The following is a 21,034-nucleotide window of genomic DNA, read 5'->3' as shown; positions in this document are numbered from 1 at the left end:
TTTCTGCCCACTATTTTCTAAGTGATCGCATCTGGAAACTCTCCTTCAGTTACCCCTTCAAGCACATTATGTATTCCCTGCTGGGACCTGAACCCTTACAGCCTGATGGGAGCCCGGGTATCACGGGGAAGTTGAAACTATGTCAGTCTTCAATGCAGCCGGTATCCTTGGGGGAAAATGCCTCCCTGTTCTTAAAAATATATATATTATTTAGCAATTAAGAAGTAAAGGCAGGCAAGGAATAATACAATGAATTCCCATGCATCTAAACAAATAAAAATGTCAGAACGCCTGGGTCGGTTGAGCGCCTGACTTCGGCTCAGGTCATGAGTTTGAGCCCCGTGTGGGGCTCTGTGCTGACAGCTGAGAGCTGGAGCCTGCTTCAGAATGTGTGTGTGTGTATGTGTGTGTGTGTGTGTGTGTGTCTCTCTCTCTCTGCCCTTCCCCCACACATGCTGTCTTTCCTTCTCTCTCTCTTTCTCTCTGACTTTCTCTCTCTCTTTCTCTCTCAAAAATAATAAAGTTTAAAAACATTTTTTAAAAGAAGTAAAGATGTCAATATTGATAAAATCTATCTTTCTAAATAATCTCCTTTGCAGTACATCCCCACGGTGTTTTCGAGCTGAGAATTCAAGCCAGGACCTACCTTGCTCACAAAAAGGACAGATTTCAAGGTGAGCTGTGCCATCTGGGGCATTTCAAAATGTACATGTTGAACCTGTGAGCGAGAGTCTGTGTGTGGCTGAGAGAGAAATCTTTGAGGGAGACTTCGGAGAATGATATGCTTGACCCGGCAGCAATTCTATGCAAGCAACTGCTCTTCTCTGAGTCGCTGGGTGCGCGTTGAGAGCACCAGCTTCGGAATGGGACAGGATTGCCCGCATGGCAATCTGGACTCTTTTATTCGTGTCCTCTGTGACCTTGAAGGAGAATTTGAGGGAGCTCTTTGGCTACGGAGGCCCATTCTCGACACCGGAAGACACACCCAAGGTGGCACGGTGTTGAGGATGTATAATATTGTGTACGGGAGCACTCACTGTACAGAGACCTTACAGTCGCACAGGGGAAATGAGGTACGCAGGCTGATAAATACGATGCGAGGTGACGTGCCATAAAGGTGGTGAAACCTTACGGCTAGATCGTCAAGGTTGTGCGGAGGGAATGGAGGAAAGAATCTTGGAACCATAGCGCCCAGCTCCCTTGCCATGCAGGTGACGACGGGGACAAGACCACGGTTTCTAGCTCCGACCCAACTCCCACTGTCTGCTCTCCACTGCGTTACCTCTCACGCCCATTCCGGCTCAAAGTGGCAGTTTTATTCTAGGTAAGCAAGATATCAGCACAATTTCACTCTTTTCCCTTTTTAGAAATTTAAAGTAGCACATATTGCAGGGATAAGAAAATCCAGATAAGCAAAGAGCTCTGTAGTTAGCACGACCGTGCCAAGGCAGTTCCCACTGGCTGACTAGAGTAGGCAAGAGCATGGGTTCTGGAACATGCCACCGAAAGACTGTCCTGGCCCTAACTCCAGCCAGGCTCCTGTGAGTCCTCGTTCTGATGAGGTCTCGCCCTTGGGCTCCGTCCTTGGCCCATTCAGTCCAGTTTTAGCAAGAATCCTGCTGGGGCAGTTTAGTGAAAATCCCCCACCTTTGATATCTGATTAGATTCCTCCCCCTCCAGCCTTGGTATCTGACAACCCATGACATCGGACCCAATTCCTTCTTCCCCCACCCTTGATATCTTATCACCCTGGCCTGCCTTGCGTAAAACTCCTGTGCAGTTGGTTTAGGAGATATCCCCCCTACCTTGATGCCCCCTTTTAATAATTTCCCATCCGCGGACCCCCAGCCCGATCCTTGACTGCAAATCTCTACTTGTTCTTGTTGTTTCTGAGGTTGAGCCGATCTCTCTTCTCTACCACAAAACCCCCATCGCAGTGGTCCCCCTGAAAAGAGTCATCATTTTTAACAAGAGCCACGAATAATTTTTTTCTTTAGCATTACTACCTGGGTTCAAATTCCAGTTCCGCTATTTATGGTCTGTGTATTATTCTCTTTATTTACAAAATGAAAATGGTAAGACCTACCTCATAAGCGTTGTATAGGAATTAAATGAAGTGATCTATCTATTTATATCTGTATCCGTATCCGTGTGCCGACCTATATCCATCTAGGACAGTGCCCGGGACCTGGCGACACTCCATACTTTTTGGCTGTTACTATTTCTTCCACTAGAATATAAGCCCTGCAGGTAGACTTTTGAGTGTCTTTTTCCACTGCCCTCTGTCCAGTGATTCAGGAAGCGTCCAGGACATGGTAAGCTTTCAGTAAATACTTGATGAATGATTAAATGACTGAATGCATTTCTCCGTTTCCCTTTTGCCGAGTTTGGAGGCCGTGGTGAAGTCCTCACGCCTGCCCAAGGTGACAGAACAGAGTCTCGTGTCGTTTCCTCCGTGCAGGAGCCAATTAAGGACAGAGAGTGCTTTGGGGTGTATGCGCTCATTCATTCACTTTACAAATATCTAGTGGTAGCAAGTGGTAGAGATAAAGAGAGGACTAAGACCCTGAGTGAGGGCAGAGAACGATCACATACAAGGTACAGGGGATTCCCAGCATCCTTTCCAAGCTAATTGCTGCATCGAGGGAAGAGCACGTGTTGGCAAGCGACGACGTTAGAGAAGCAGGCGGAGGCCACATCGTGGAGGACTTTGCGGGCTTGAGTTGGGTTCCACAGAAGCAATCCCTGAGACCGGGATTCAGATGCCAGTGATTCCTTAAGAAGTGCTCCTTATAGAAGCAGCAATGGAAAAGGAAGCACGTGAAGAAGGAGGAGGAGGAAGAGGAGGGACAGGAGGCGAGGAGGAGGAGGGAGAGGGAGGAGACGACTTCCCAATGGAAAACAGCATTTGCAAACCATATATCTGATAAAAGAGGTTCGTATCCAAAGGATACTTTTTTTTTTAATTTTTTTTTAACGTTTATTTATTTTTGAGACAGAGAGAGACAGAGCATGAATGGGGGAGGAGCAGAGAGAGAGGGAGACACAGAATCCGAAGTAGGCTCCAGGCTCTGAGCCATCAGCCCAGAGCCTGACGCGGGGCTCGAACTCACGGACCGCAAGATCGTGACCTGAGCTTAAGTCGGATGCTCAACCAACTGAACCACCCAGGCGCCCCTAAAGGATACTTTTTAAGACTCCTATAACTCAACAGCAAAACAAACACAAAGTGTCTACTTTTAAAATAAGCCAAAGAGCTGAATAGACGTCCGTCGAAGGAAGGTATATGAATGGCCAACGTGTGCTTGAAAAGATGCTCAACATCACCCACGTTAGAGAAATGCAGATCAGAAGCACAGTGAGCTATCGCATGCCCGCTACAATGGCCATCGTCGCAAAGTCAAGAGATAACCGATGCTGGTGAGGATGTGGAGAAGAGGCAACACCGTGCACCACGGGTGGGAATGGAAGCTGGTCCAGCCATGACGGGAAACAGGATGGAGGGTCCTCCGAAGGTTACAAATGCACCTACCACGTGAACCAGCAATGCCACTTTTGGGTCTATAGCCAAAGGAGTTGAAAACGGGATCTCGAAGAGATATTTGCACCCCGTGTTCATTGCAGCGTGACTTTCAGTAGCCGAGACAGGGTAGCAACGTGAGTGCCCATCGACAGAGGAATGAATGAAGAAGATGTGGTATGTATATACAAGGGAACGTTATTCAGCCAGAAAGGGGGGGAGGGAATCCTGCATTTGTGACAAATATAAATGGACCTTGAGGGCATTCTGCCAACTGAAATAAGTCCAACAGAGAAAAACAAATACTGTGTGATTTCACTTACATGTGGAATCTAAGAGCAAAACCGAAAAAACAAAAGCCACACTCATAGAAAGAGATCAGATTTGTGGTTATCAGAAGCAGGGGGGTGGAGGGTGCAGATGAGGAAACTGGAGACAGGTGGTCAAAGGTCCAAATTTCCAGTTAGAAGATAAAGAAGTCCTGGGCATGTGATGTACAACGCGATGACTATAGCTAACACTGCGGTAGGTACGTGAGAGTTGGCAAGAGCGTAAATCCTAAGAATTCTCATTTTTTCTCCCTTCCTTCCTTCCTTCCTCCTTCCTTCCTTCCTTCCTCCTTCCTTCCTTCCTTCCTCCTTCCTTCCTTCCTTCCTCCTTCCTTCCTTCCTTCCTCCTTCCTTCCTTTCTCCTTCCTTCCTTCTTCCTTCCTTCCTTCCTTCCTTTCTTCTTTCTTTCTTTCTTTCTTTCTTTCTTTCTTTCTTTCCTTCTTCCTTCCTTCTTTCTTTCCTTCTTCCTTCTTCCTTCCTCCTTCCTTCCTTCCTCCTTCATTTCTTCTTTCTTTCTTTCTTTCTTTCTTTCTTTCTTTCTTTCTTTCTTTCTCTATACCAGATGGTGGATGTTAACCAATTGTGGTCATCATTTCACAATATATGTAAGCCAAGTCACACTGTTCAAAAGCTTGAGCAGGGCTGTATGTCAATTATATCTCAATAAAACTGGGTGGGGAGGGAGAAGTGCTTCTAGAAAAATCTGATTAGAGAATGGGAGGAGCAGGGTGGAGAAGGCAGGAGGCCCACTGTGGTTGTTAGTGTCCAGGAGGGCCCCCGATCATCCTCACTGCCTGGTACCCTTTCTTGCCATCCTGTCCCACATTGTGCCGGTTGCTCTGCGTGACCGACAGCAAATAGCCCAAGTGATGATCTGTCCCTTCTGAGATTAGGTTCTGTTTCTGTGCTCTCTTGCTCACTTACTAGCTCTCTCCTCTTGGATCATTTGCTTTGGGAAAAGACAGCTGCCACGTCGTGTAAGCAGCCCTATAGAGAGGCCCATCTGGCAAGAAACCGAAGCCTCCTGCCAACAGCCATGTGAGTGATCTTGGAAGCAGACCCTCCATCCCCATCAGACGACTGCAGCCCCTGCTGACAACCCGCCTGCAGCCAGGTGAGCTGCTCCCGGATTCCTGACCCTCAGATACTGAACGAGATGATAAATGCTTGTTGTTTTAAGCCATTAATTTTGGAAGGAGTTTGCAATGCATCAGTGGATAAATGAGGTACCCAGCAAGGATGTGATTTGAGGCAAAGTCCTGGCCTCGACTTGATCTGCAGGGGAACTCTGGAGTGTAAGTTACACCTCACAGTTGGTCCCTACTTGAAGCAAGGGAGCTGGGTTTTCCTGCTCTTAGTTCAGTGAGTCGTAGGCTGCCTTGACTTTTGCTTCTCTGTACTTGGGGCGGAGGCTCCACTCGTGCGGATTCCAGAGAGAGTCTAAACTATGCGTCCTTTGATGCAAAGGCTACAGAAGCTGGGGGACTCAGGGGGAGAGGTACCCAGAAATCTCAGAAGGGATTCAAGGGATATGGGCTGAGCCCTGATAGTACTAACAAGGACATACCTGGCCTTGGACTTTGCCCTGTAGATGATAGGGAGCCATCACAATTCAAGCAAGGATGGTTCTGGTTAGTCCCTTCTGCCAACAAATGCTCTTTGTGAGAAACAATCAAGTATCAGAGATCTGACTGCTGCAGCCCTCGCTTTGCTGTTCCCTACCTTTTCTCTCTAAATGGTAGATACACAAATATATGTTATAAATATAATCCGTGTGTAACTCTGACTTAATGAGTAACACAGCTTTTTCTTCCTCTAAGAATTGTCAACATCTTTTTTATAAGTGGTTTAAAAAAAAAAAAAACTTGACGCAACGATCTCTGGCTTTGTAAACTAGAGGCATTTCTAAGCAAAAAAAAAAAATTTTTTTTTTAATTTTTTTAAAGTTTATTTATTTTCAGAGAAACAGAGTGAGCGGGGGAGGGGCAGAGACAGGGGCAGAGAGAGAATCCCAAGCAGGCTCCATGCTATCAGCGCAGAGCCCAGTGCTGGTCCGGAACTCACGAACCACGAGATCATGACCCGAGCCGAAACCAAGAGTCGGACGCTTAACCGACTGAGCCTCCCAGGGGCCCCCCAGTTTTTTTACATGATTGAAAATAATGATTATTTTAATGATTCATCAAACTATCAATTAAAAATAAATGAAGTAATTTATTTTCTTTTGGGGCTATGATCACACTGGCAGCCCAAGAAGCCTTAGTATAGTCAGGCCAGAGATGCCAAGGGTGGGAAGGAAGTTATGGACACAGGTAACATTGGGAAGCAGAGGGGGTAGGAAAGTGATGGAGACTTGGGTCGAGGAAGAGGGAGAAATGACGGATGCTTCCAAGGCTCTTCACGTGGGTGAGAGAGAGAGAGATGGAAACAGAAACAGAGATTGTTTAAATTTTTTTTTTTAACGTTTATTTATTTTTGAGACAGAGAGAGACAGAACATGAATGGGGGAGGGGCAGAGAGAGAGGGAGACACAGAATCAGAAGCAGGCTCCAGGCTCTGAGCCATCAGCCCGGAGCCCGACGCGGGGCTCGAACTCACGGACTGTGAGATCGTGACCTGAGCTGAAGTCGGACGTTTAACTGACTGAGCCACCCAGGCACCCCAAACAGAGATTGTTTAAATACTGAAGAAGAACTTTTTTTTAATTTAATGTTTATTTATTTTTGACACACACAGAGAGAGACAGAGCATGAGTGGGGGAGGGGCAGAGAGAGAGGGAGACACAGAACCCGAAGCAGGCTCCAGGCACTGAGCTGACAGCACAGAGCCCCATGCGGGGCTTGAACTGGTCAACCGCCAGATCATGACCTGAGCTGAAGTTGGACGTTCAACCCACTGAGCCACCCAGGTGCCCCTGAGGAAGAACTCTGGGCATTCAGCCTTAAGCTCTTCAGGCCGGTTTCCCTCTGCCCCCTGTCCCTTCTCTATATTCAGCTTATTAAACGTCTACTCCAAGAACCTTGCTAACGCTGTGAGAGCTGTGCTAGCAATCTAGATAGTTTTTCTGTCTTGAACTTGAGGCCAGATGAGAGACATAAACAAATAATCATGACACTGCATGATAAAAGACGGTAGTTTTGGAAAATAGAGATTTTCTTTTTTTTTTTTAACATTTATTTATTTTTGAGACAGAGACAGAGCATGAACGCAGGAGGGTCAGAGAGAGGGAGACACAGAATCTGAAACAGGCTTCAGGCTCTGAGCTGTCAGCACAGAGCCCGACGCAGGGCTCGAACTCACGGGCCATGAGATCATGACCTGAGCCGAAGTCGGAAGCTCAACCAACTGAGCCACCAAGGCGCCCCTGTTTATTTATTTTTTGAGAGAGAGAGAGACAGAGATCAAGCAGGGGAGGGGCAGAGAGGGACAGAGAGAGAATCCCAAGCAGGCTCCACAGTGTCAGCGCAAAGCCCGACACAGGGCTTGAACCCACAAACCGTGAGATCGTGACCTGAGCCAAAATCAAGAGTCAGATGTTTAACCGACTGAGCCACCCAGGGACCCCGGAAAATAGAGGTTTTCTTATTTCCATCATTTCTGTATTACAAACTGCCGTTGTTTCCCTTAGTCGTTCTCTTCCTTCTTCTTCTTTTTTTTTAATTTATCTTTTTTTTTATTTTGAGAGAGAGAGAGAACATGAGCAGGGGAGGGGCAGAGAGCGAGGGAGAGAGAGAGAGAGAGAGAGAGAGAATCCCAAGCAAGTCCTGCACTGCCAGCACAGAGCCCAATGCGGGGCTCGAACTCACCAACTGTGAGATCAGGACCTGAGCCGAAACCAAGAGATGGACTGAGCCACCCAGGTGCCCCTGTTCTCTTCATTCTTGAGCTTCTCCTTCCCTCATCTCCATTTTCTTCTCGTCCATCAATTCCCCGGGTCATTTAACATCTTAGCTAAAATCTCTGTGCCCTGCCTCTGTTTCTGTGTGCCTTGCCCTGCCCGTCCTGCTGTGCTGCTTAGCTCCGAGGTCCCCGTGGAAAGCTTTTCCACTGAATCAAACCGTGCATGTGTCTGCATTGATGTTTTCTGTGTTGGTTGGGTTCCCCTGAGAGGCCGGTGCCCGAAATGTAGAATCTGATATTCAGTAACGCTGCATGTGGGGCTCACAGTATATACCCGTGTCTCAGGTGTGCAAGTGACAAGGTGTTAAGGTTTCAGAGAACTGTCACTCTTTAGCAGACACACATAGTTCATAGGGATCATCATTACCAATTGGATTTTCCAGTCCCCAGTCCCCCTGGGTTTTCAGGGCTCTGCCTGTGCTCACAGCAGCAAGACAGACCCTTATCCCTGGGGCTCTCCTGGGGAAACAGGCTCATGGCGGCCCATGGGATTGGCAAGGATTCTGTTGGAACTAATGGGTTCTCCGGTTACTTGGAGTGGCCTCAACCGTCCCTCCCCAACCTACTTCCTCTTTGCTATTATTATCCGATTCCCGCTCAGATGGTCCCATTTTGTCCCAGCAGCTTTACATGATGCGGGGAGAGGAGCTGGCAAGATGGAACCCAACTCGGGCTCGGAACTGAAGATGCTTTAATTCTCAGCTTTGAATCACCTCCGATCTTGAAATGATGACTGAAACTAGCATGGTCTAAACACAACAGGAACTAATTCTGGCTGTGACCTGACTGCTGATTGGGTCTGGATCTTAGTCTCTGCCCTTTCTTCTCTCCTCCGAGGTCGCAAGGGCTCGGTCTTTTCTCTTGTGGGTTTGTGGAAGTAAAACTAACAAACTTATCTACCCGCCACAGGTAGTCAACCACAGGAGATGCTACCTGGGCATAAGAGTATTCTTGTTATAAAAAGAATCTGTGTGAGCCTTTTCAGCCAGACCCAGGTTTGGGTTAGACTTGGCAAGCTGGCAGTTTCTTTCTTCCATGGCTTCTGTTATTGTGCTACTGACTCTGAGATCAGAGTGAGGCTGGGCCGGGTAGACTGTGGCAAGGCTGTTCAGCTGGAGGGCCAAATATTGTTCTCTAGCTCCTGATGTAGAGACACTAAGAATTTCTATGTTCCAGTCATTTAAAAAAAGTGCACACAAATGTGGCACCTGGGTCACTCATTCGTTTATCAATCTCAGTATGTGATACAAGTGAGGTGAGGTGGTGAGGCGAGCCCTTGGCTGGTCCTCAGGCAGCAAGGAAAATTGTCGGCTACTGTTTTCAACATTAAGTGGTGTCGCAGTGGGCAAGAAAAAGTGCCTTTACGTTTGCTGAATTATAGAGGGGTCTAGCGTCCCTCCCTCGTCTTCATTGGGATCTGATTTCCATGACTGTATACTTTCCCATAATTTTTCTTGAGCCCTTTTCAACTATTCTTGTTCTTTTTCATAACACTTTGTGTTTTTTCCCAAAGTTGGCTCCCCCACGTGAGTGGAAGCTGATTCTATCTGTCAGATAAGAGTTGGCATCGGATTTCAGGATTTCATTGTCTAACTCATGTCCAGGCGTGGGTGAGGCTCTCTGGGGGGTGCTCCTTGCGTATGCTTCTTTCAATCTAGACTTAGAGGGACGCCTGGGTGGCTCAGTCGGTCGAGTGTCCAACTCTTAGTTTCAGCTCAGGTCATGATCCCAGGGTCGTAGGATCGAGCCCTGTGTCAGGATCTGTGCTGAGTTTAAGATTCTCTCTCTCTCTCTCTGTCCCTCTCCCCCACTTATTCTCTCTCTCTTAAAAAAAAAAAAAAAAAGACTTAGACAAATCATCTGCTTCTCCATACAACTACCACACAATGATGATTTAAGGATGAAATCACTACAATAGCCACTGCAGTTCAAAAAGATGTGCGAGGGAAAGAGATATATGGCAACCACTCGTCCATAGCTATTCTGACATCTAGCCAGGCAAATGTCTGTTCCTTGATTAGCGCTCAGTACGAGACCTTGAGAGTTATTGCCATGGCTCTTGTCTTTACCCTCTAGGCTTCTGATTCTACACTCTGAGTCATTCTTTCCTTTCTTCCCCACCCCCTGCCCTCAGCTTTACTGAGCTATAATTCACATATAACATGGTATAAGTTTAAGGTGAACAATGTAATGATTTGATATATGTATAGGTTGCAAAATGATTACTGTAATAAAGCTAGTTAACACATTCATTTCCTCACATAGTTACAAATTGTGTGTGTGTGTGTGTGTGTGTGTGGTGAGAACATTTAAGATGTACTCTCTTACTAACTTTCAAATATGCAATACAGTATTGTTACCTGTAATCACCATGCTGGCCACTAGATTCCCGGAACATATCCATCTGAAAACTGGAAGCTTATACTCTTTGAATGCCTTCACCCATTTCCCACTCCTGCATCCTGTCCCCGACAACCACCAATCTGCTCTCTGATTTTTTGAGTTTGTTTTTTTAGAATCCACATATAAGCGATCGTGCAGCATTTGTCTTTCTCTGCCTGAATTATTTCACTTAGCCTAATACCCTCAAGGTTCATCCATGTAGTTGCAAATGGCAGGGTTTCCTTCTTTGTTATGACTGAATAATAATTCCAGTGTGTGTGTGTGTGTGTGTGTGTGTGTGTGTATACCAAGTTTTTGTAACCCATTCATCTATTGATGGACACTTGGATTGTCTTCATATCTTGGCTAATTGCAGGTAATGCTGTAACAAACATGGGTTGCAAATATCTTTTTGAGATGATGATTTCATTTCCTTCAGATACATACCCAGAAGTGGAAATCCCACTGGTCAAAGGGTAGTTCTATTTTTAATTTTTTGAGGCACCTCCACACTGTTTCCCACTGTGGCTGCACCAATTTATGTTCCCACCCACAGTGCACAAGGGTTCATTTTTTTTTCACCTCCCCAAGTGGCTTGAACTTCCTCACAGTATGGTGGCCTCAAGGTGGTCAGACTTCTTAAAAGGTGGCTCAAGACTCCAGTATAAGTGTCCCGGCGAACAAGAAGAAAACTACACCATCGTTTTCTCATTTGTGGCTTCAGAAGTCATAGCACATTACTTCTATCATATTCTATTGGATACACGTGAGTTACAAGCCTGCCCAGATCCACGAGGAGGAAACAGAGGCTCCCCCTCTTGATGGAGGGATTGTCAAAGAATATAAACATACACAAACATATATAAAATATAAAGATATAATTGGTGGATATATCTTAAAACCGATATAATATCTAAGCTTTAGACACATTAATTCACAATATTTCTACTCCAGTTATAAGATAGAGAATTTTCCTAACAATTGAGAGACAGTGAGCTGTGCTGCAGATAATTCTCAGTTCAAGGACCTGGACATATCTTTTTTTAGATATCGAAAGGACTAGCCCAGGATTGGCAAACTTTTTCTGCAAAGGGCCAGATTGTAAATATTTTAGGCTTTGCAGGCCAGATGGTCTCTGTTGGAACTCCTTGACTCTGCTGTTATAGTACAGAAGCAGCTGTAGACAACACATAAACAAGCGAGCATGCATGTATTTCAATAAAACTTTATTTATAAAAACACGCAGTGAGCCAAACTTGGTCCACAGGTCATTGTTGGCTGACTCCTGGACTAGACCATGGTTCTCTACCGAGCTCCAGACTAGCCATGGAGGGGGCAGGGCTCAGTGGTAGATATCAGAAAAAAATGATGCTGATGTTGGCAAGTCTGGGCTTAGGTAGCTTGAGACCCTTTCTCTACCGACCTCTGATGGTGGCTGATTGAGGGTCTGAAGGCACTCCTGAATTTCCCTTAACATCAAAGTACCAGCTGGGAGAGTTTACCTAAACACGTGTTTACATGAAAATATAATTTCTCTTGCTGGACAAGGTAGATCCCCTGTTAAAGCTCAGTGATTGTTCAGTCTTGGCTGGTGGACAGCAAAAATCATGGCGCTCAGCAGGTCCTTGAAAAATCTTCTCGGGCCCTGCTTAGTAGAGAGGATGGAAACGATTCAAGTCCAGGACTCTAATTTCCAGAAAAAGTCTCTGTCGGATTAAGGCAATTCCTCTGTCTCAAGAGACAGTCTGGTAAACCTGAAAATCATCAGAACAACAGTTTTCAGTGCGGACCAAATTAGAAACACAGCATTAAGATTTAGGGCACAGTAAAGGCTGATAGAGAGATTAGGCTCCCTCATTATCAGAAGAACATCAAAGGGGATCAATGATCTCTGACTCGGCACCTAATTCATCACCTGTCCCTTTATGGCCAGTGTCATGGCCAGATCTTGCCCTTTCTGGTTAGGAATCTGTGTTAGTACAAAAAGGAGAGGGGCGCCTGGGTGGCGCAGTCGGTTAAGCGTCCGACTTCAGCCAGGTCACGATCTCGCGGTCCGGTCCGTGAGTTCGAGCCCCGCGTCAGGCTCTGGGCTGATGGCTCGGAGCCTGGAGCCTGTTTCCGATTCTGTGTCTCCCTCTCTCTCTGCCCCTCCCCCGTTCATGCTCTGTCTCTCTCTGTCCCAAAAATAAAAAAAAATAAAAAAAAAAAAAAAAAAAGGAGAGAGAGTGACATTTGACTTAATGTCATGACCCCTTGTCTGCTCTATCTGAACTCCCAAGTTAAATCGGCTCTGGTTATTTATATGGTCTCTGGGGCTGTGTGTCAAGGGGGAAAGTGTTCACTCTTATTTATGGTTCTAACTCAAAGGCTAAGCTATAAGGTAAAACAGCTAACACGTTGCCCAATAGTTGCACACCATTATTTTGGTACAGAGTTACATTTGCGTTCTTTGTCGTAACTTCAGTCCAGGAACGCGGGGAAATGGGGTTGCTGCCATGGAAGGAGCCCGTCTTTCTCCTGCAGTCTTGTTTGTCTGGCCTTTCTCCTCTATTCCTTTTGATCTTGTAACCGCAGGGGTTTGACCTTACAGGGTTTGGCCATGACTATAACCGTGTAACGCACAGACGTGGATCGATTACTGATACAGCCAACACACTTCCAAGGCTCAGAACTACAATGAGCTTCTGAAGATGAGGCAATAACTTCCGGAGCATGGAAGACAGAAAAGATCCAGCGTTCGATGGTGGCGAGGTGTAGAAGCAATCTGTTTTGAAAGCTTATTCTGCCAATTACTGGTCAGTGCGTGTCGCATCCATCCATTCGTTCAATCTGTCTGCCGTTCAGTGCCTTTACCTGGGAAATGGAGGTGATTTTCTATGCTCCATAGGGCTCTCGTGGAGATTGTGTGACATCACTGATTATTATTGTGACTTTGCCAAGTGGCTTGCTGTGGCCTGAGGAATGTAGTTGGGAATGACACCCCATGAATTCTGAGCCCAGGCTTTAAAGGCATTGTGTGTTTTTGCTGGCTCCTCAGGGAGCCACTCTTCTGCCTCCCAGGTGCCCTGGGCCCCAGAACGGGAGCAGAGTGACCCCAGGTGACATGAGCCAGACCTGAAGCCTGAAGCCAAGCCCAGGAGCATGCCGCTGAACCCTAGCTGAGCTGCAGGCGCGGGAATGAGAAGTAATTGCCTACTGCTTTCGGCCACTGATGCTTTGTAATTGTTTGTTATGTGACAACAGCTAACTGATACAGCCACAGAGAGATGAATCAAAGACACAATGAGCTTTCAGCCCAGGCATGTGGGAGACAGAGGAGGGAGGGTCACGCTCTGGGAGAAACTCATCGTGTGATCGTTGAGCAGTGCACGTTGTCTATCTGGTTCTTGTTTCTTCTAATGTGAGGAGATTATATACTCATTGTAGATGGCCCCATATAATCGCAGTTCGAGGTAAAAACTTTCTGTATCTATAGACTTACTGTCCTATGTGTATAGACCAATCTGTAATATTTGTTCAGGGGCGCCTGGGTGGCTCAGTCGGTTAAGCGGCCGACTTCGGCTCAGGTCACAATCTCGTGGTCTGTGAGTTCGAGCCCCGCGTCGGGCTCTGTGCTGACAGCTCAGAGCCTGGAGCCTGTTTCGGATTCTGTGTCTCCCTCTCTCTCTGCCCCTCCCCTGTTCATGCTCTGTCTCTCTCTGTCTCAAAAATAAATAAATGTTAAAAATATATATATATAAAAAAATATATTTGTTCAGAAACGAGAAGCTGAAAGGGCCCCGCTGACTTCAGTAAAATGACGAACAACACGGATACATTGAATAGGACCTTGTTTCTAAATTCCTGCAACAGTATGGAGAAGGACCCTCAGCCTTGGAAGAATTAGATTTAAGGCCAATGAAGGGAGCTAGTTGTATAAGAAATTTGAGACCTCTTTCTCACAAAGTTATCCCAAAGTGATAGCACAAGCCAATTATATAAACTTTTAGCTTTAGAGAAGATTTAAAGCCCAGGGGCCATGGATGAATTTCATCAGCTAGTATAGTATGCTTTAAAAAGAAGTTACTTGACAACGTGGAAGGATAGAGGCGATTACATACACATACATTTCCATAAAAATACAATTTCTTTTGTAACATTCCAAGATCTGACAACACAGATCTTCTAGTAAAGCAAAAAAACAGCCATTTGGAACACGAGTGAGAGCTTCCTCCTTTTGATAGGAATTAACATTTCTTTCTTTAAAGAAAAATAAAAAGTTTATTTTTGAGAGAGAGAGAGAGCGTGCATGAACATAAGCAGGGGAGGGGCAGAGAGAGAGAGAGGGAGAGAGAGAATCCCAAGCAGGTTCCATGCTGTCAGCATGGAGCCTGACGTGGAGTTTGAACCCACGAATTGTGAGACCATGACCTGAGCCGAAGTCAAGAGTTGGCCACTCAACCGACTGCACCACCCAGGGGGCCGGGACTTTACGTTTCTGATTTACCGCAGTGCTCATCTGACCAGCACTATCTGCCTTGCCCCCGAAACCCGTGGAGTTTATTATCCTTGGTTTTGACAAACCCTAATGACTGATCCTAAACTGGTCTAGATACAGAGGTCTTGATTACGTGAAAATCACCATCCATAGTTTTAAATTGTTGTCATGAAAAGTAACTAGATCCTTTCTCAAGGAGCTCTGTGGTGTGTCCATCCCGGCAACTCAGAGACCTACCTTTCTAGATACTTTATAGAGAACAAGTTTGCTCGGGGTCTTCTTTCAATGGTTGGATGTTGAAAGGGCAGTTGAACCCTGAACCCGTCTTCTCATCTCCTGCCTTGTTCCTTCTCCTTTATTCCACATTTCGGTCAATAGTGTCACCCATTCACTCAGACTAGACACCTACAGATCCGATTTTCTTCTTTCCTTCACACCCAAGCTAATTCACACCCAAGTTACAACTTCTCTGTAATCTCTTCTGTGTCAATCCCTCTTTATTCTGTTCATCTGGCCACTGCTTTAGCACAAATTATAGCTGGATTATTGTAAATAATAATAATAATAACCCCCAAACTAATTGGTATGTCTGATGACTTCGTGTATCCATCAATGGGTATAATTGTTATGTCTTCGTGTACCCATCACCCCACACAACTCCATCCTGTAATAGAATGAGATTTCTCAACATGCATCATCTGTTCATGTCGCCCTCCTTTTAAAAACTTTTCAGTAACTGATTTGTCATTGGCCATAAACTCAATGCAAGAAATTCCAAAATTGAATGTATCTTTCCTCCTAAATCTTATTATCTCTTGCTACCTTTTGCCGCAAATCCTATGTCATGACCATTCTGACACAGTTGCAAAATAAACTCTTCAAATGTACGGCTCCTTTTTTGTTTGTTTGTTTGTTTTTTCTGGTCCCCCTGCCTGGAATGGTCCACTTTCCATGGCAGTCAAGAAAACTGCTACTCATATATAAAGTATCAGATCGGAGCGCCTGGGTGGCTCAATCGGTTGAGCGTCAGAATTCACCTCAGGTCATGATATCACAGTTCGTGTGTTCGAGCCCCACATCGGGCTCTGTGCTGACAGCTCAGAGCCTGGAACCTGTTTCGGATTCTGTGTCTCCTTCTCTCTCTGCTCCTCCCCCACTCACGCTCTGTCTCCCTCTCCTCTCTCAAAAATAAATAAACATTGGGGCGCCTGGGTGGCTCGGTCGGTTGAGCATCTGACTTCGGCTCAGGTCATGATCTCATGGTCCGTGAGTTCAAGCCCCGCGTTGGGCTCTGTGTTGACAGCTCAGAGCCTGGAGCCTGTTTCAGATTCTGTGTCTCCCTCTCTCTTTGCCCCTCCCCTGTTCATGCTCTGTCTCTCTGTCTCAAAAATAAATAAACGTTAAAAAAAAAATTTTTTTTTTAAATAAATATTTAAAAAATTTTAATAATAAAAAATAAATAATAAATACATAGAGTATCGGCTCAATTATCTCCTTTCCTTTGGAATCGTTTCTAGTTTTCCTCAACCATAAGTCAAATTTAATTATATCATTCCCTCCCCACTGCTCCAATTGCTAATTTTAATTTTCTCTATTAGAAGACTTATCTGATGGGCATAATTGTTTATATGTTTCCCTGCCACATTGTTGACTTCTGGGAGACAAGATTAGGTGTCATTAATCACTGTGGTGCCACCGTCCATGACAGTACTGAGCACATCGTAGATATCAGTAAATGGTTGCTTGAAGAAGGAATGAATGAATTACAAATGGACCTCTCCGTGTCTCTTCAATGAGGTAAGACCTGGACAATAATATGGGGGTCTTAGTAGAAGCTCGTAGAACACTAATGTTCATTTCCTCCTGCCCCATTAAGCAGAACAGGTGATCTCCACCTGCACACCTAGCCCTCTCTTGCTCTCCCTTTTCTCAGACCTTCCTTTAACTGTTGAATTTTTCTCACTATTCACCTTCGGCTTGCCCATGCAACTCCAGCTACACACTGACATCATCCAAGGACCTTTCAAAGTGTTCATGACTGGATTTCATCCACAGGGATTTTAATGTAACTGATCTGGGGGAAGCCTGGGCATGGGAATGATTCGGATGTGCAGCCAAGGTTGAGACCTTGTGTTCCGGGCCTGAAGTTGGTACTTCTTTCTGGTTCCACATAATAAAGCTGCTGACAAGAGGTGATCCTCACTTTTTCAATACCTCTGTAGGCTCCAGGTTAGTCAAGTGCCAAGGTCTCCATGCGCACAGGGAATCAGATGTGGGAGTTGAAACTAAAAAACTCATGTGGGCTCTTTATGATTCTTAGGTTATCTGTATTTTCTTGATTTATAGAATAAACTTGACCCCTGTGAGAATTTAAGCGTCTCTTCATAGACTGTAGTTCCTTCTCTCTCATATATTTTGGTTCTGGGACCTGGAAGCTATGGCTTTTACAGTCCTTTCTGGCTTTTCTCTCAACATTTGCCTTGTTCCACTGAAAACAGACATCTTTCACTCAGCATCAAAATGTCATGCTAAGAGAGTTTTTAGTATCCAGCTTGTAAGCCAGGGTGAATCTTGAAATTGGCTCTCTACTGGAATCTAATCAGCATGATTCAGGGGTCTTTCCAGCCCCAATCCAGCTGGAACCTTCTTTTAGGACAAGCAGTGTGAGTATATGCCATATGTCAGAGAGTGAGGGCAGTCATATGGATGTGGAGGAAGAAAGATGGGGAGGAAGGGGGAGAGAAAACGGCTTCCCAAGCCCAGCTGGTGGATCTGACCTAAGGAACAGGTCATTCCCTCTGGCCTCAAAGCCTTTCCATATCGAGGAAAGATGTATTTCTCCTCATCCTTGAGTTGAATCAATAAGGCCCTTTTTGGTGGGAAGTAAAACAGTGCCTCACAAAGTCAAATCTGGAGTGCGTGGAGGGAGGCATGGGCTCCGAGGGTGGACAGAGCCAGCACATCTGTATGCCCCCTGTCTCCCCTGATACTTCTCGAACAGATGGAAGGCTATGAAAAAGAATAAATTCCCAACAGCATGAGAAAGAAGAAAGACAGCCATGCACTGACACGGAAATCAGCGCATTCCTGATACATGGGAAACAGATATGATCAGATTCACAGAGAAACAGAACCGGAGGAAAGAGCTCACAACATACGGGGGAGTGGACTGTGGCTAAGTAGAGGCAATTTAAGAAAAACTCCAATCCTACAGCCAATAAAATGGTAAGGACCTCGGGAGTACCCACTGAGCTCTCTTCAGCTCTTACATGCATGATGCCATATCTCTCTTTCATTTTTATTGGTGATATTTTATTGGTAATATTTCCTATTTCATTGGTGAGATTGGGGATAAGAATTCAGAATTTCCAAATTCGTCATCAGTTATCCATAACTGTCACAGGCAGAAACATGCAGACGAAACAAAAAACATACTGCTTATTATCATGAAGACAGGTTTCTCAGTTTCTAAGGTATATAAGCAATTACGTATAGATTTAAAAAAATATATATAGATGCCTGGGCTCTCCTCAAAACCTCTTGAATCAGAATCTTTGTGATTCCAAATACCACCATCTCCAAAAATTTCTAAAGGAGATTCTGGTGTTCTCAATGTCAAGGACTAGAGTGTTTTCTCCAGACTCTAGTTAAGATTTGGGGTGAGTTGGGCTCTAACAAATAGACTTAATACGTGCTTTACAAGGACCACAGGTAGAATGGGGACATGGGAATAATGTGATAGATAGCATAAGAAGACTTTCTAGGGGTGCCTGGGTGGCTCCGTCGGTTGAGTGTCCGACTTTGGCTCAGGTCATGATCTCACAGTTTGTGAGTTCGAGCCCCGCATCGGCCTCTGTGCTGAGAGTGCAGAGCCTGGAGCCTGCTTCGGATTCTGTGTCTCCCTCTCTCTCTCTGCCCCTCCCCTGCTCACACGCTCTCTCTCTCAAAAAATAAATACATTAAAAAAAAAATTAAAACGAAACAAAACAAACAAGAAAACTTTCTAGAGCTGAATATTCTCTTTAGGTCAAAAGGCCCTCTGGTTACTGAGAAGAATGGAGGAATAAAGAAACCCATACATGGAGTCTCTGTAGAGAAAGTTGGGGATACAAAGAATAAAACGAACACTTCAGGAACCATTGGATCTTGGGTGTGGCCGAAGTTGATTAATGCAGGGGAGGAGATCAGAAGCTTCAGGCTTCCTTATGTCTGATGCTTCCTGCCTCAGTTTCCTTTCTTTTCTACAGTGGGAAAAATAGTAAATAATAAAATCAAGTCAATAATAATAATAAGATAATAGTTTGGAGAGTGAAATGAGTTAATACATAGGAAATTCTTATAATTCTTATACTAGTGACAGGCATATGATAATAATAAATGTTTGTTAATGAAGTTTTGGGGTGAGACGGGGGGTTCGTGGGGTCCGTCCGGAGCCAACGGCCAAGAAAGAATTCTTGAAGACGTCTTTGGTGCAAAAAGGCGATTTCATTAAAGCACGGGGACAGGACCCGTGGGCAGGAAGAGCTGCACTGGGGTCCTGACCGTTAACTGATGTTATACCCTCAGGTTGGGAGGGGGTCAGGGATAGAGCAAGTCTAAGGAATTTTGGAAGCAAGGTTTCCAGGGCCTTGAGGGGCTAGCTGTTGCCAGGGAAACACCATTTATTACTGTTTAATAAAACCTCAGTCTTGAGACCCCCTCAGATGCATATGGGGGGCCATAAGCTTAAAGCATGATTACCAGCATGTATCTTGGGGCAGTTGAAATAAAGGAAGTAGACTTACAGGGTCCTCGAGGTCGGGATAGTATTAAGCTAAGCTTCTGCTTTGCCCTCAGCAAAGGGTCATCAGCAGGCAGCTGAGCTCCTCGGGAGAGGTCACTCTGCCGGTTTCAAGGACTTGTCAACGGGCTACAGGCAGTAAGGGAATTAAGGTTTCCATTTGCCTTAGTTTCCCACTCCACTATGGCAAGCACTTGAGCCCTTTTCCTTTGTTCCGAGGAACGTCGCACATGTTCCCCTGGGGGCGTAGGGTGTGCCAGCCTGTATTTTGCCCTCAGCCTGCCTCCTGCTCCCTCATCACTTATTATTATCATTATTATTCCATAATAATATGCTTATGAAAACCATTCAGTAATTCTCCTGTGCAAAATATATAGGATGCTTCGGTGACTCCAGGGGGAGCGGTCCCGGGGGGAGCCTTATTAATTTTATCATTAGTTTTGTGGCAATGCTTCTCCAGGTCCGCTAGACACAGTGGGGGGCTGCGCGGGGTGTGCTCCCTGGGTCCTGCCAGCCTGGCCGTGTCGCGCATTTTAAAGATGGCATCGGCCGGCCTTACCTAGACGGGATCATTCACTCCGGGTGTCCTCATCTATCTCCGGCTTTTAGTTCTGATCAGAACACGTGAATGAGGATGCTTGAAATTTTACTGTCTGGGCACAAGACCCTCAGTCTTGCGTCCTTAGAGTCCCTGACGCAACCGGAGAAAAATGTTAAGGCAGTCGGGAGTAACAAAGGAAGTCGTAGGAGGGGTGAAGGACGGAAAAACCTTTAAGGCATCCTTTTTTTCTCACAACCTTTTCAGAAGGATCAGGTTTGGTAAAACAGGGGCCCCCGTGAAGGGTACCACGACGTGCCACCTCGAAATACGCCTCTTTGACAGATGGGCTATTTTGAGCGAAAGGCCATTGAGAATCAGCAGAGGCCGGGAAAGCTCTAAACGCAGGGCACGAGCTTTCCTGTCCTAAGGAAATGTGCATTTATAAGGAAAATTTACATTTGTAAAGAGGATTCTTAACAGCTCTTACCAATAGAGAAGCCACCTACTTAATCCGCTTAACAAAGTTTACTACAAACAAAAACCCTTGTGGACCAGAATTTTCTGGATCCCCTTGCCAGATCTTTCCTCCCTTTCTCAGAAACCCTAAACTCCTTTCCCTGTCTTTAGGGTAAGGAAGTAGGTGAGTCCAAGTTCTGACCACCCCTTGGGCTCACCCACCTCCGGGTGCTCCCACATGCACGCACAACGTGCGTTGTTCGTAAGCTTCCGTTGTTTTTCTCTTGTCGATCTGCCTTTTGCCGGCCTAATTTACTGGGCACCAGCCGGAGAATGGAAGAAGGGTAGAGGGAAATCATTTTCCCGCTCCTCGACACCAGGCAAGGATCAGAGTAGCATTTGTGTTTCCAGGGTCCCAGGGCTAAAATGGAAAGCTCTCCCTCGAGATTCTAGAATGCACCACAGCCAAAGGTGGTGGAAAACCTAAAGCCATTCAGTAGTGCCGATGTCCAAATTGTAAGGTGGGGCGGGAGTCAGTAGGTTGCTATATTCAGCAAGGAGTTCAGAGGCAAGGAGATGAAATCAAGTACAGATGAGAATCCCACCAGATTCTAAGCATCTCTAGAGCAAGATATGTGTATTGTTTACC

General features: G+C 45.6%; 3 long non-coding RNA genes across 3 annotated transcripts in view; 2 read left to right on the top strand and 1 right to left on the bottom strand.

Moving 5' to 3' along the window:
- Positions 1–2,434, top strand: part of LOC131500940 (uncharacterized) — a 42,345-nt gene extending 39,911 nt beyond the window's left edge. Inside the window, exons 2-3 of the long non-coding RNA XR_009256538.1 lie at positions 600–1,324; positions 2,387–2,434. This is a non-coding gene — a long non-coding RNA (uncharacterized LOC131500940). The remainder of the gene's footprint in view (positions 1–599; positions 1,325–2,386) is intronic.
- A 751-nt stretch (positions 2,435–3,185) lies between these two features.
- On the top strand, positions 3,186–13,605 carry LOC131501007 (uncharacterized). Its single transcript, XR_009256561.1, has 3 exons — positions 3,186–3,697; positions 4,777–4,963; positions 12,722–13,605. It is a non-coding gene; the product is annotated as an uncharacterized LOC131501007 (long non-coding RNA).
- Positions 11,341–20,756, bottom strand: LOC131501006 (uncharacterized). The gene is made up of 2 exons (XR_009256560.1): positions 20,608–20,756; positions 11,341–11,885 (listed from the first exon to the last, which is right to left on the bottom strand). It is a non-coding gene; the product is annotated as an uncharacterized LOC131501006 (long non-coding RNA).
- Positions 20,757–21,034: the final 278 nt, after the last annotated feature.

The sequence above is a fragment of the Neofelis nebulosa genome, chromosome 18 (genome assembly GCF_028018385.1).
Source record: "Neofelis nebulosa isolate mNeoNeb1 chromosome 18, mNeoNeb1.pri, whole genome shotgun sequence".
Taxonomy (NCBI): Eukaryota; Metazoa; Chordata; class Mammalia; order Carnivora; family Felidae; genus Neofelis; species Neofelis nebulosa.
Note: the sequence above shows the minus strand (reverse complement) of the source record. Positions and strands in the feature narration are given on the sequence as shown.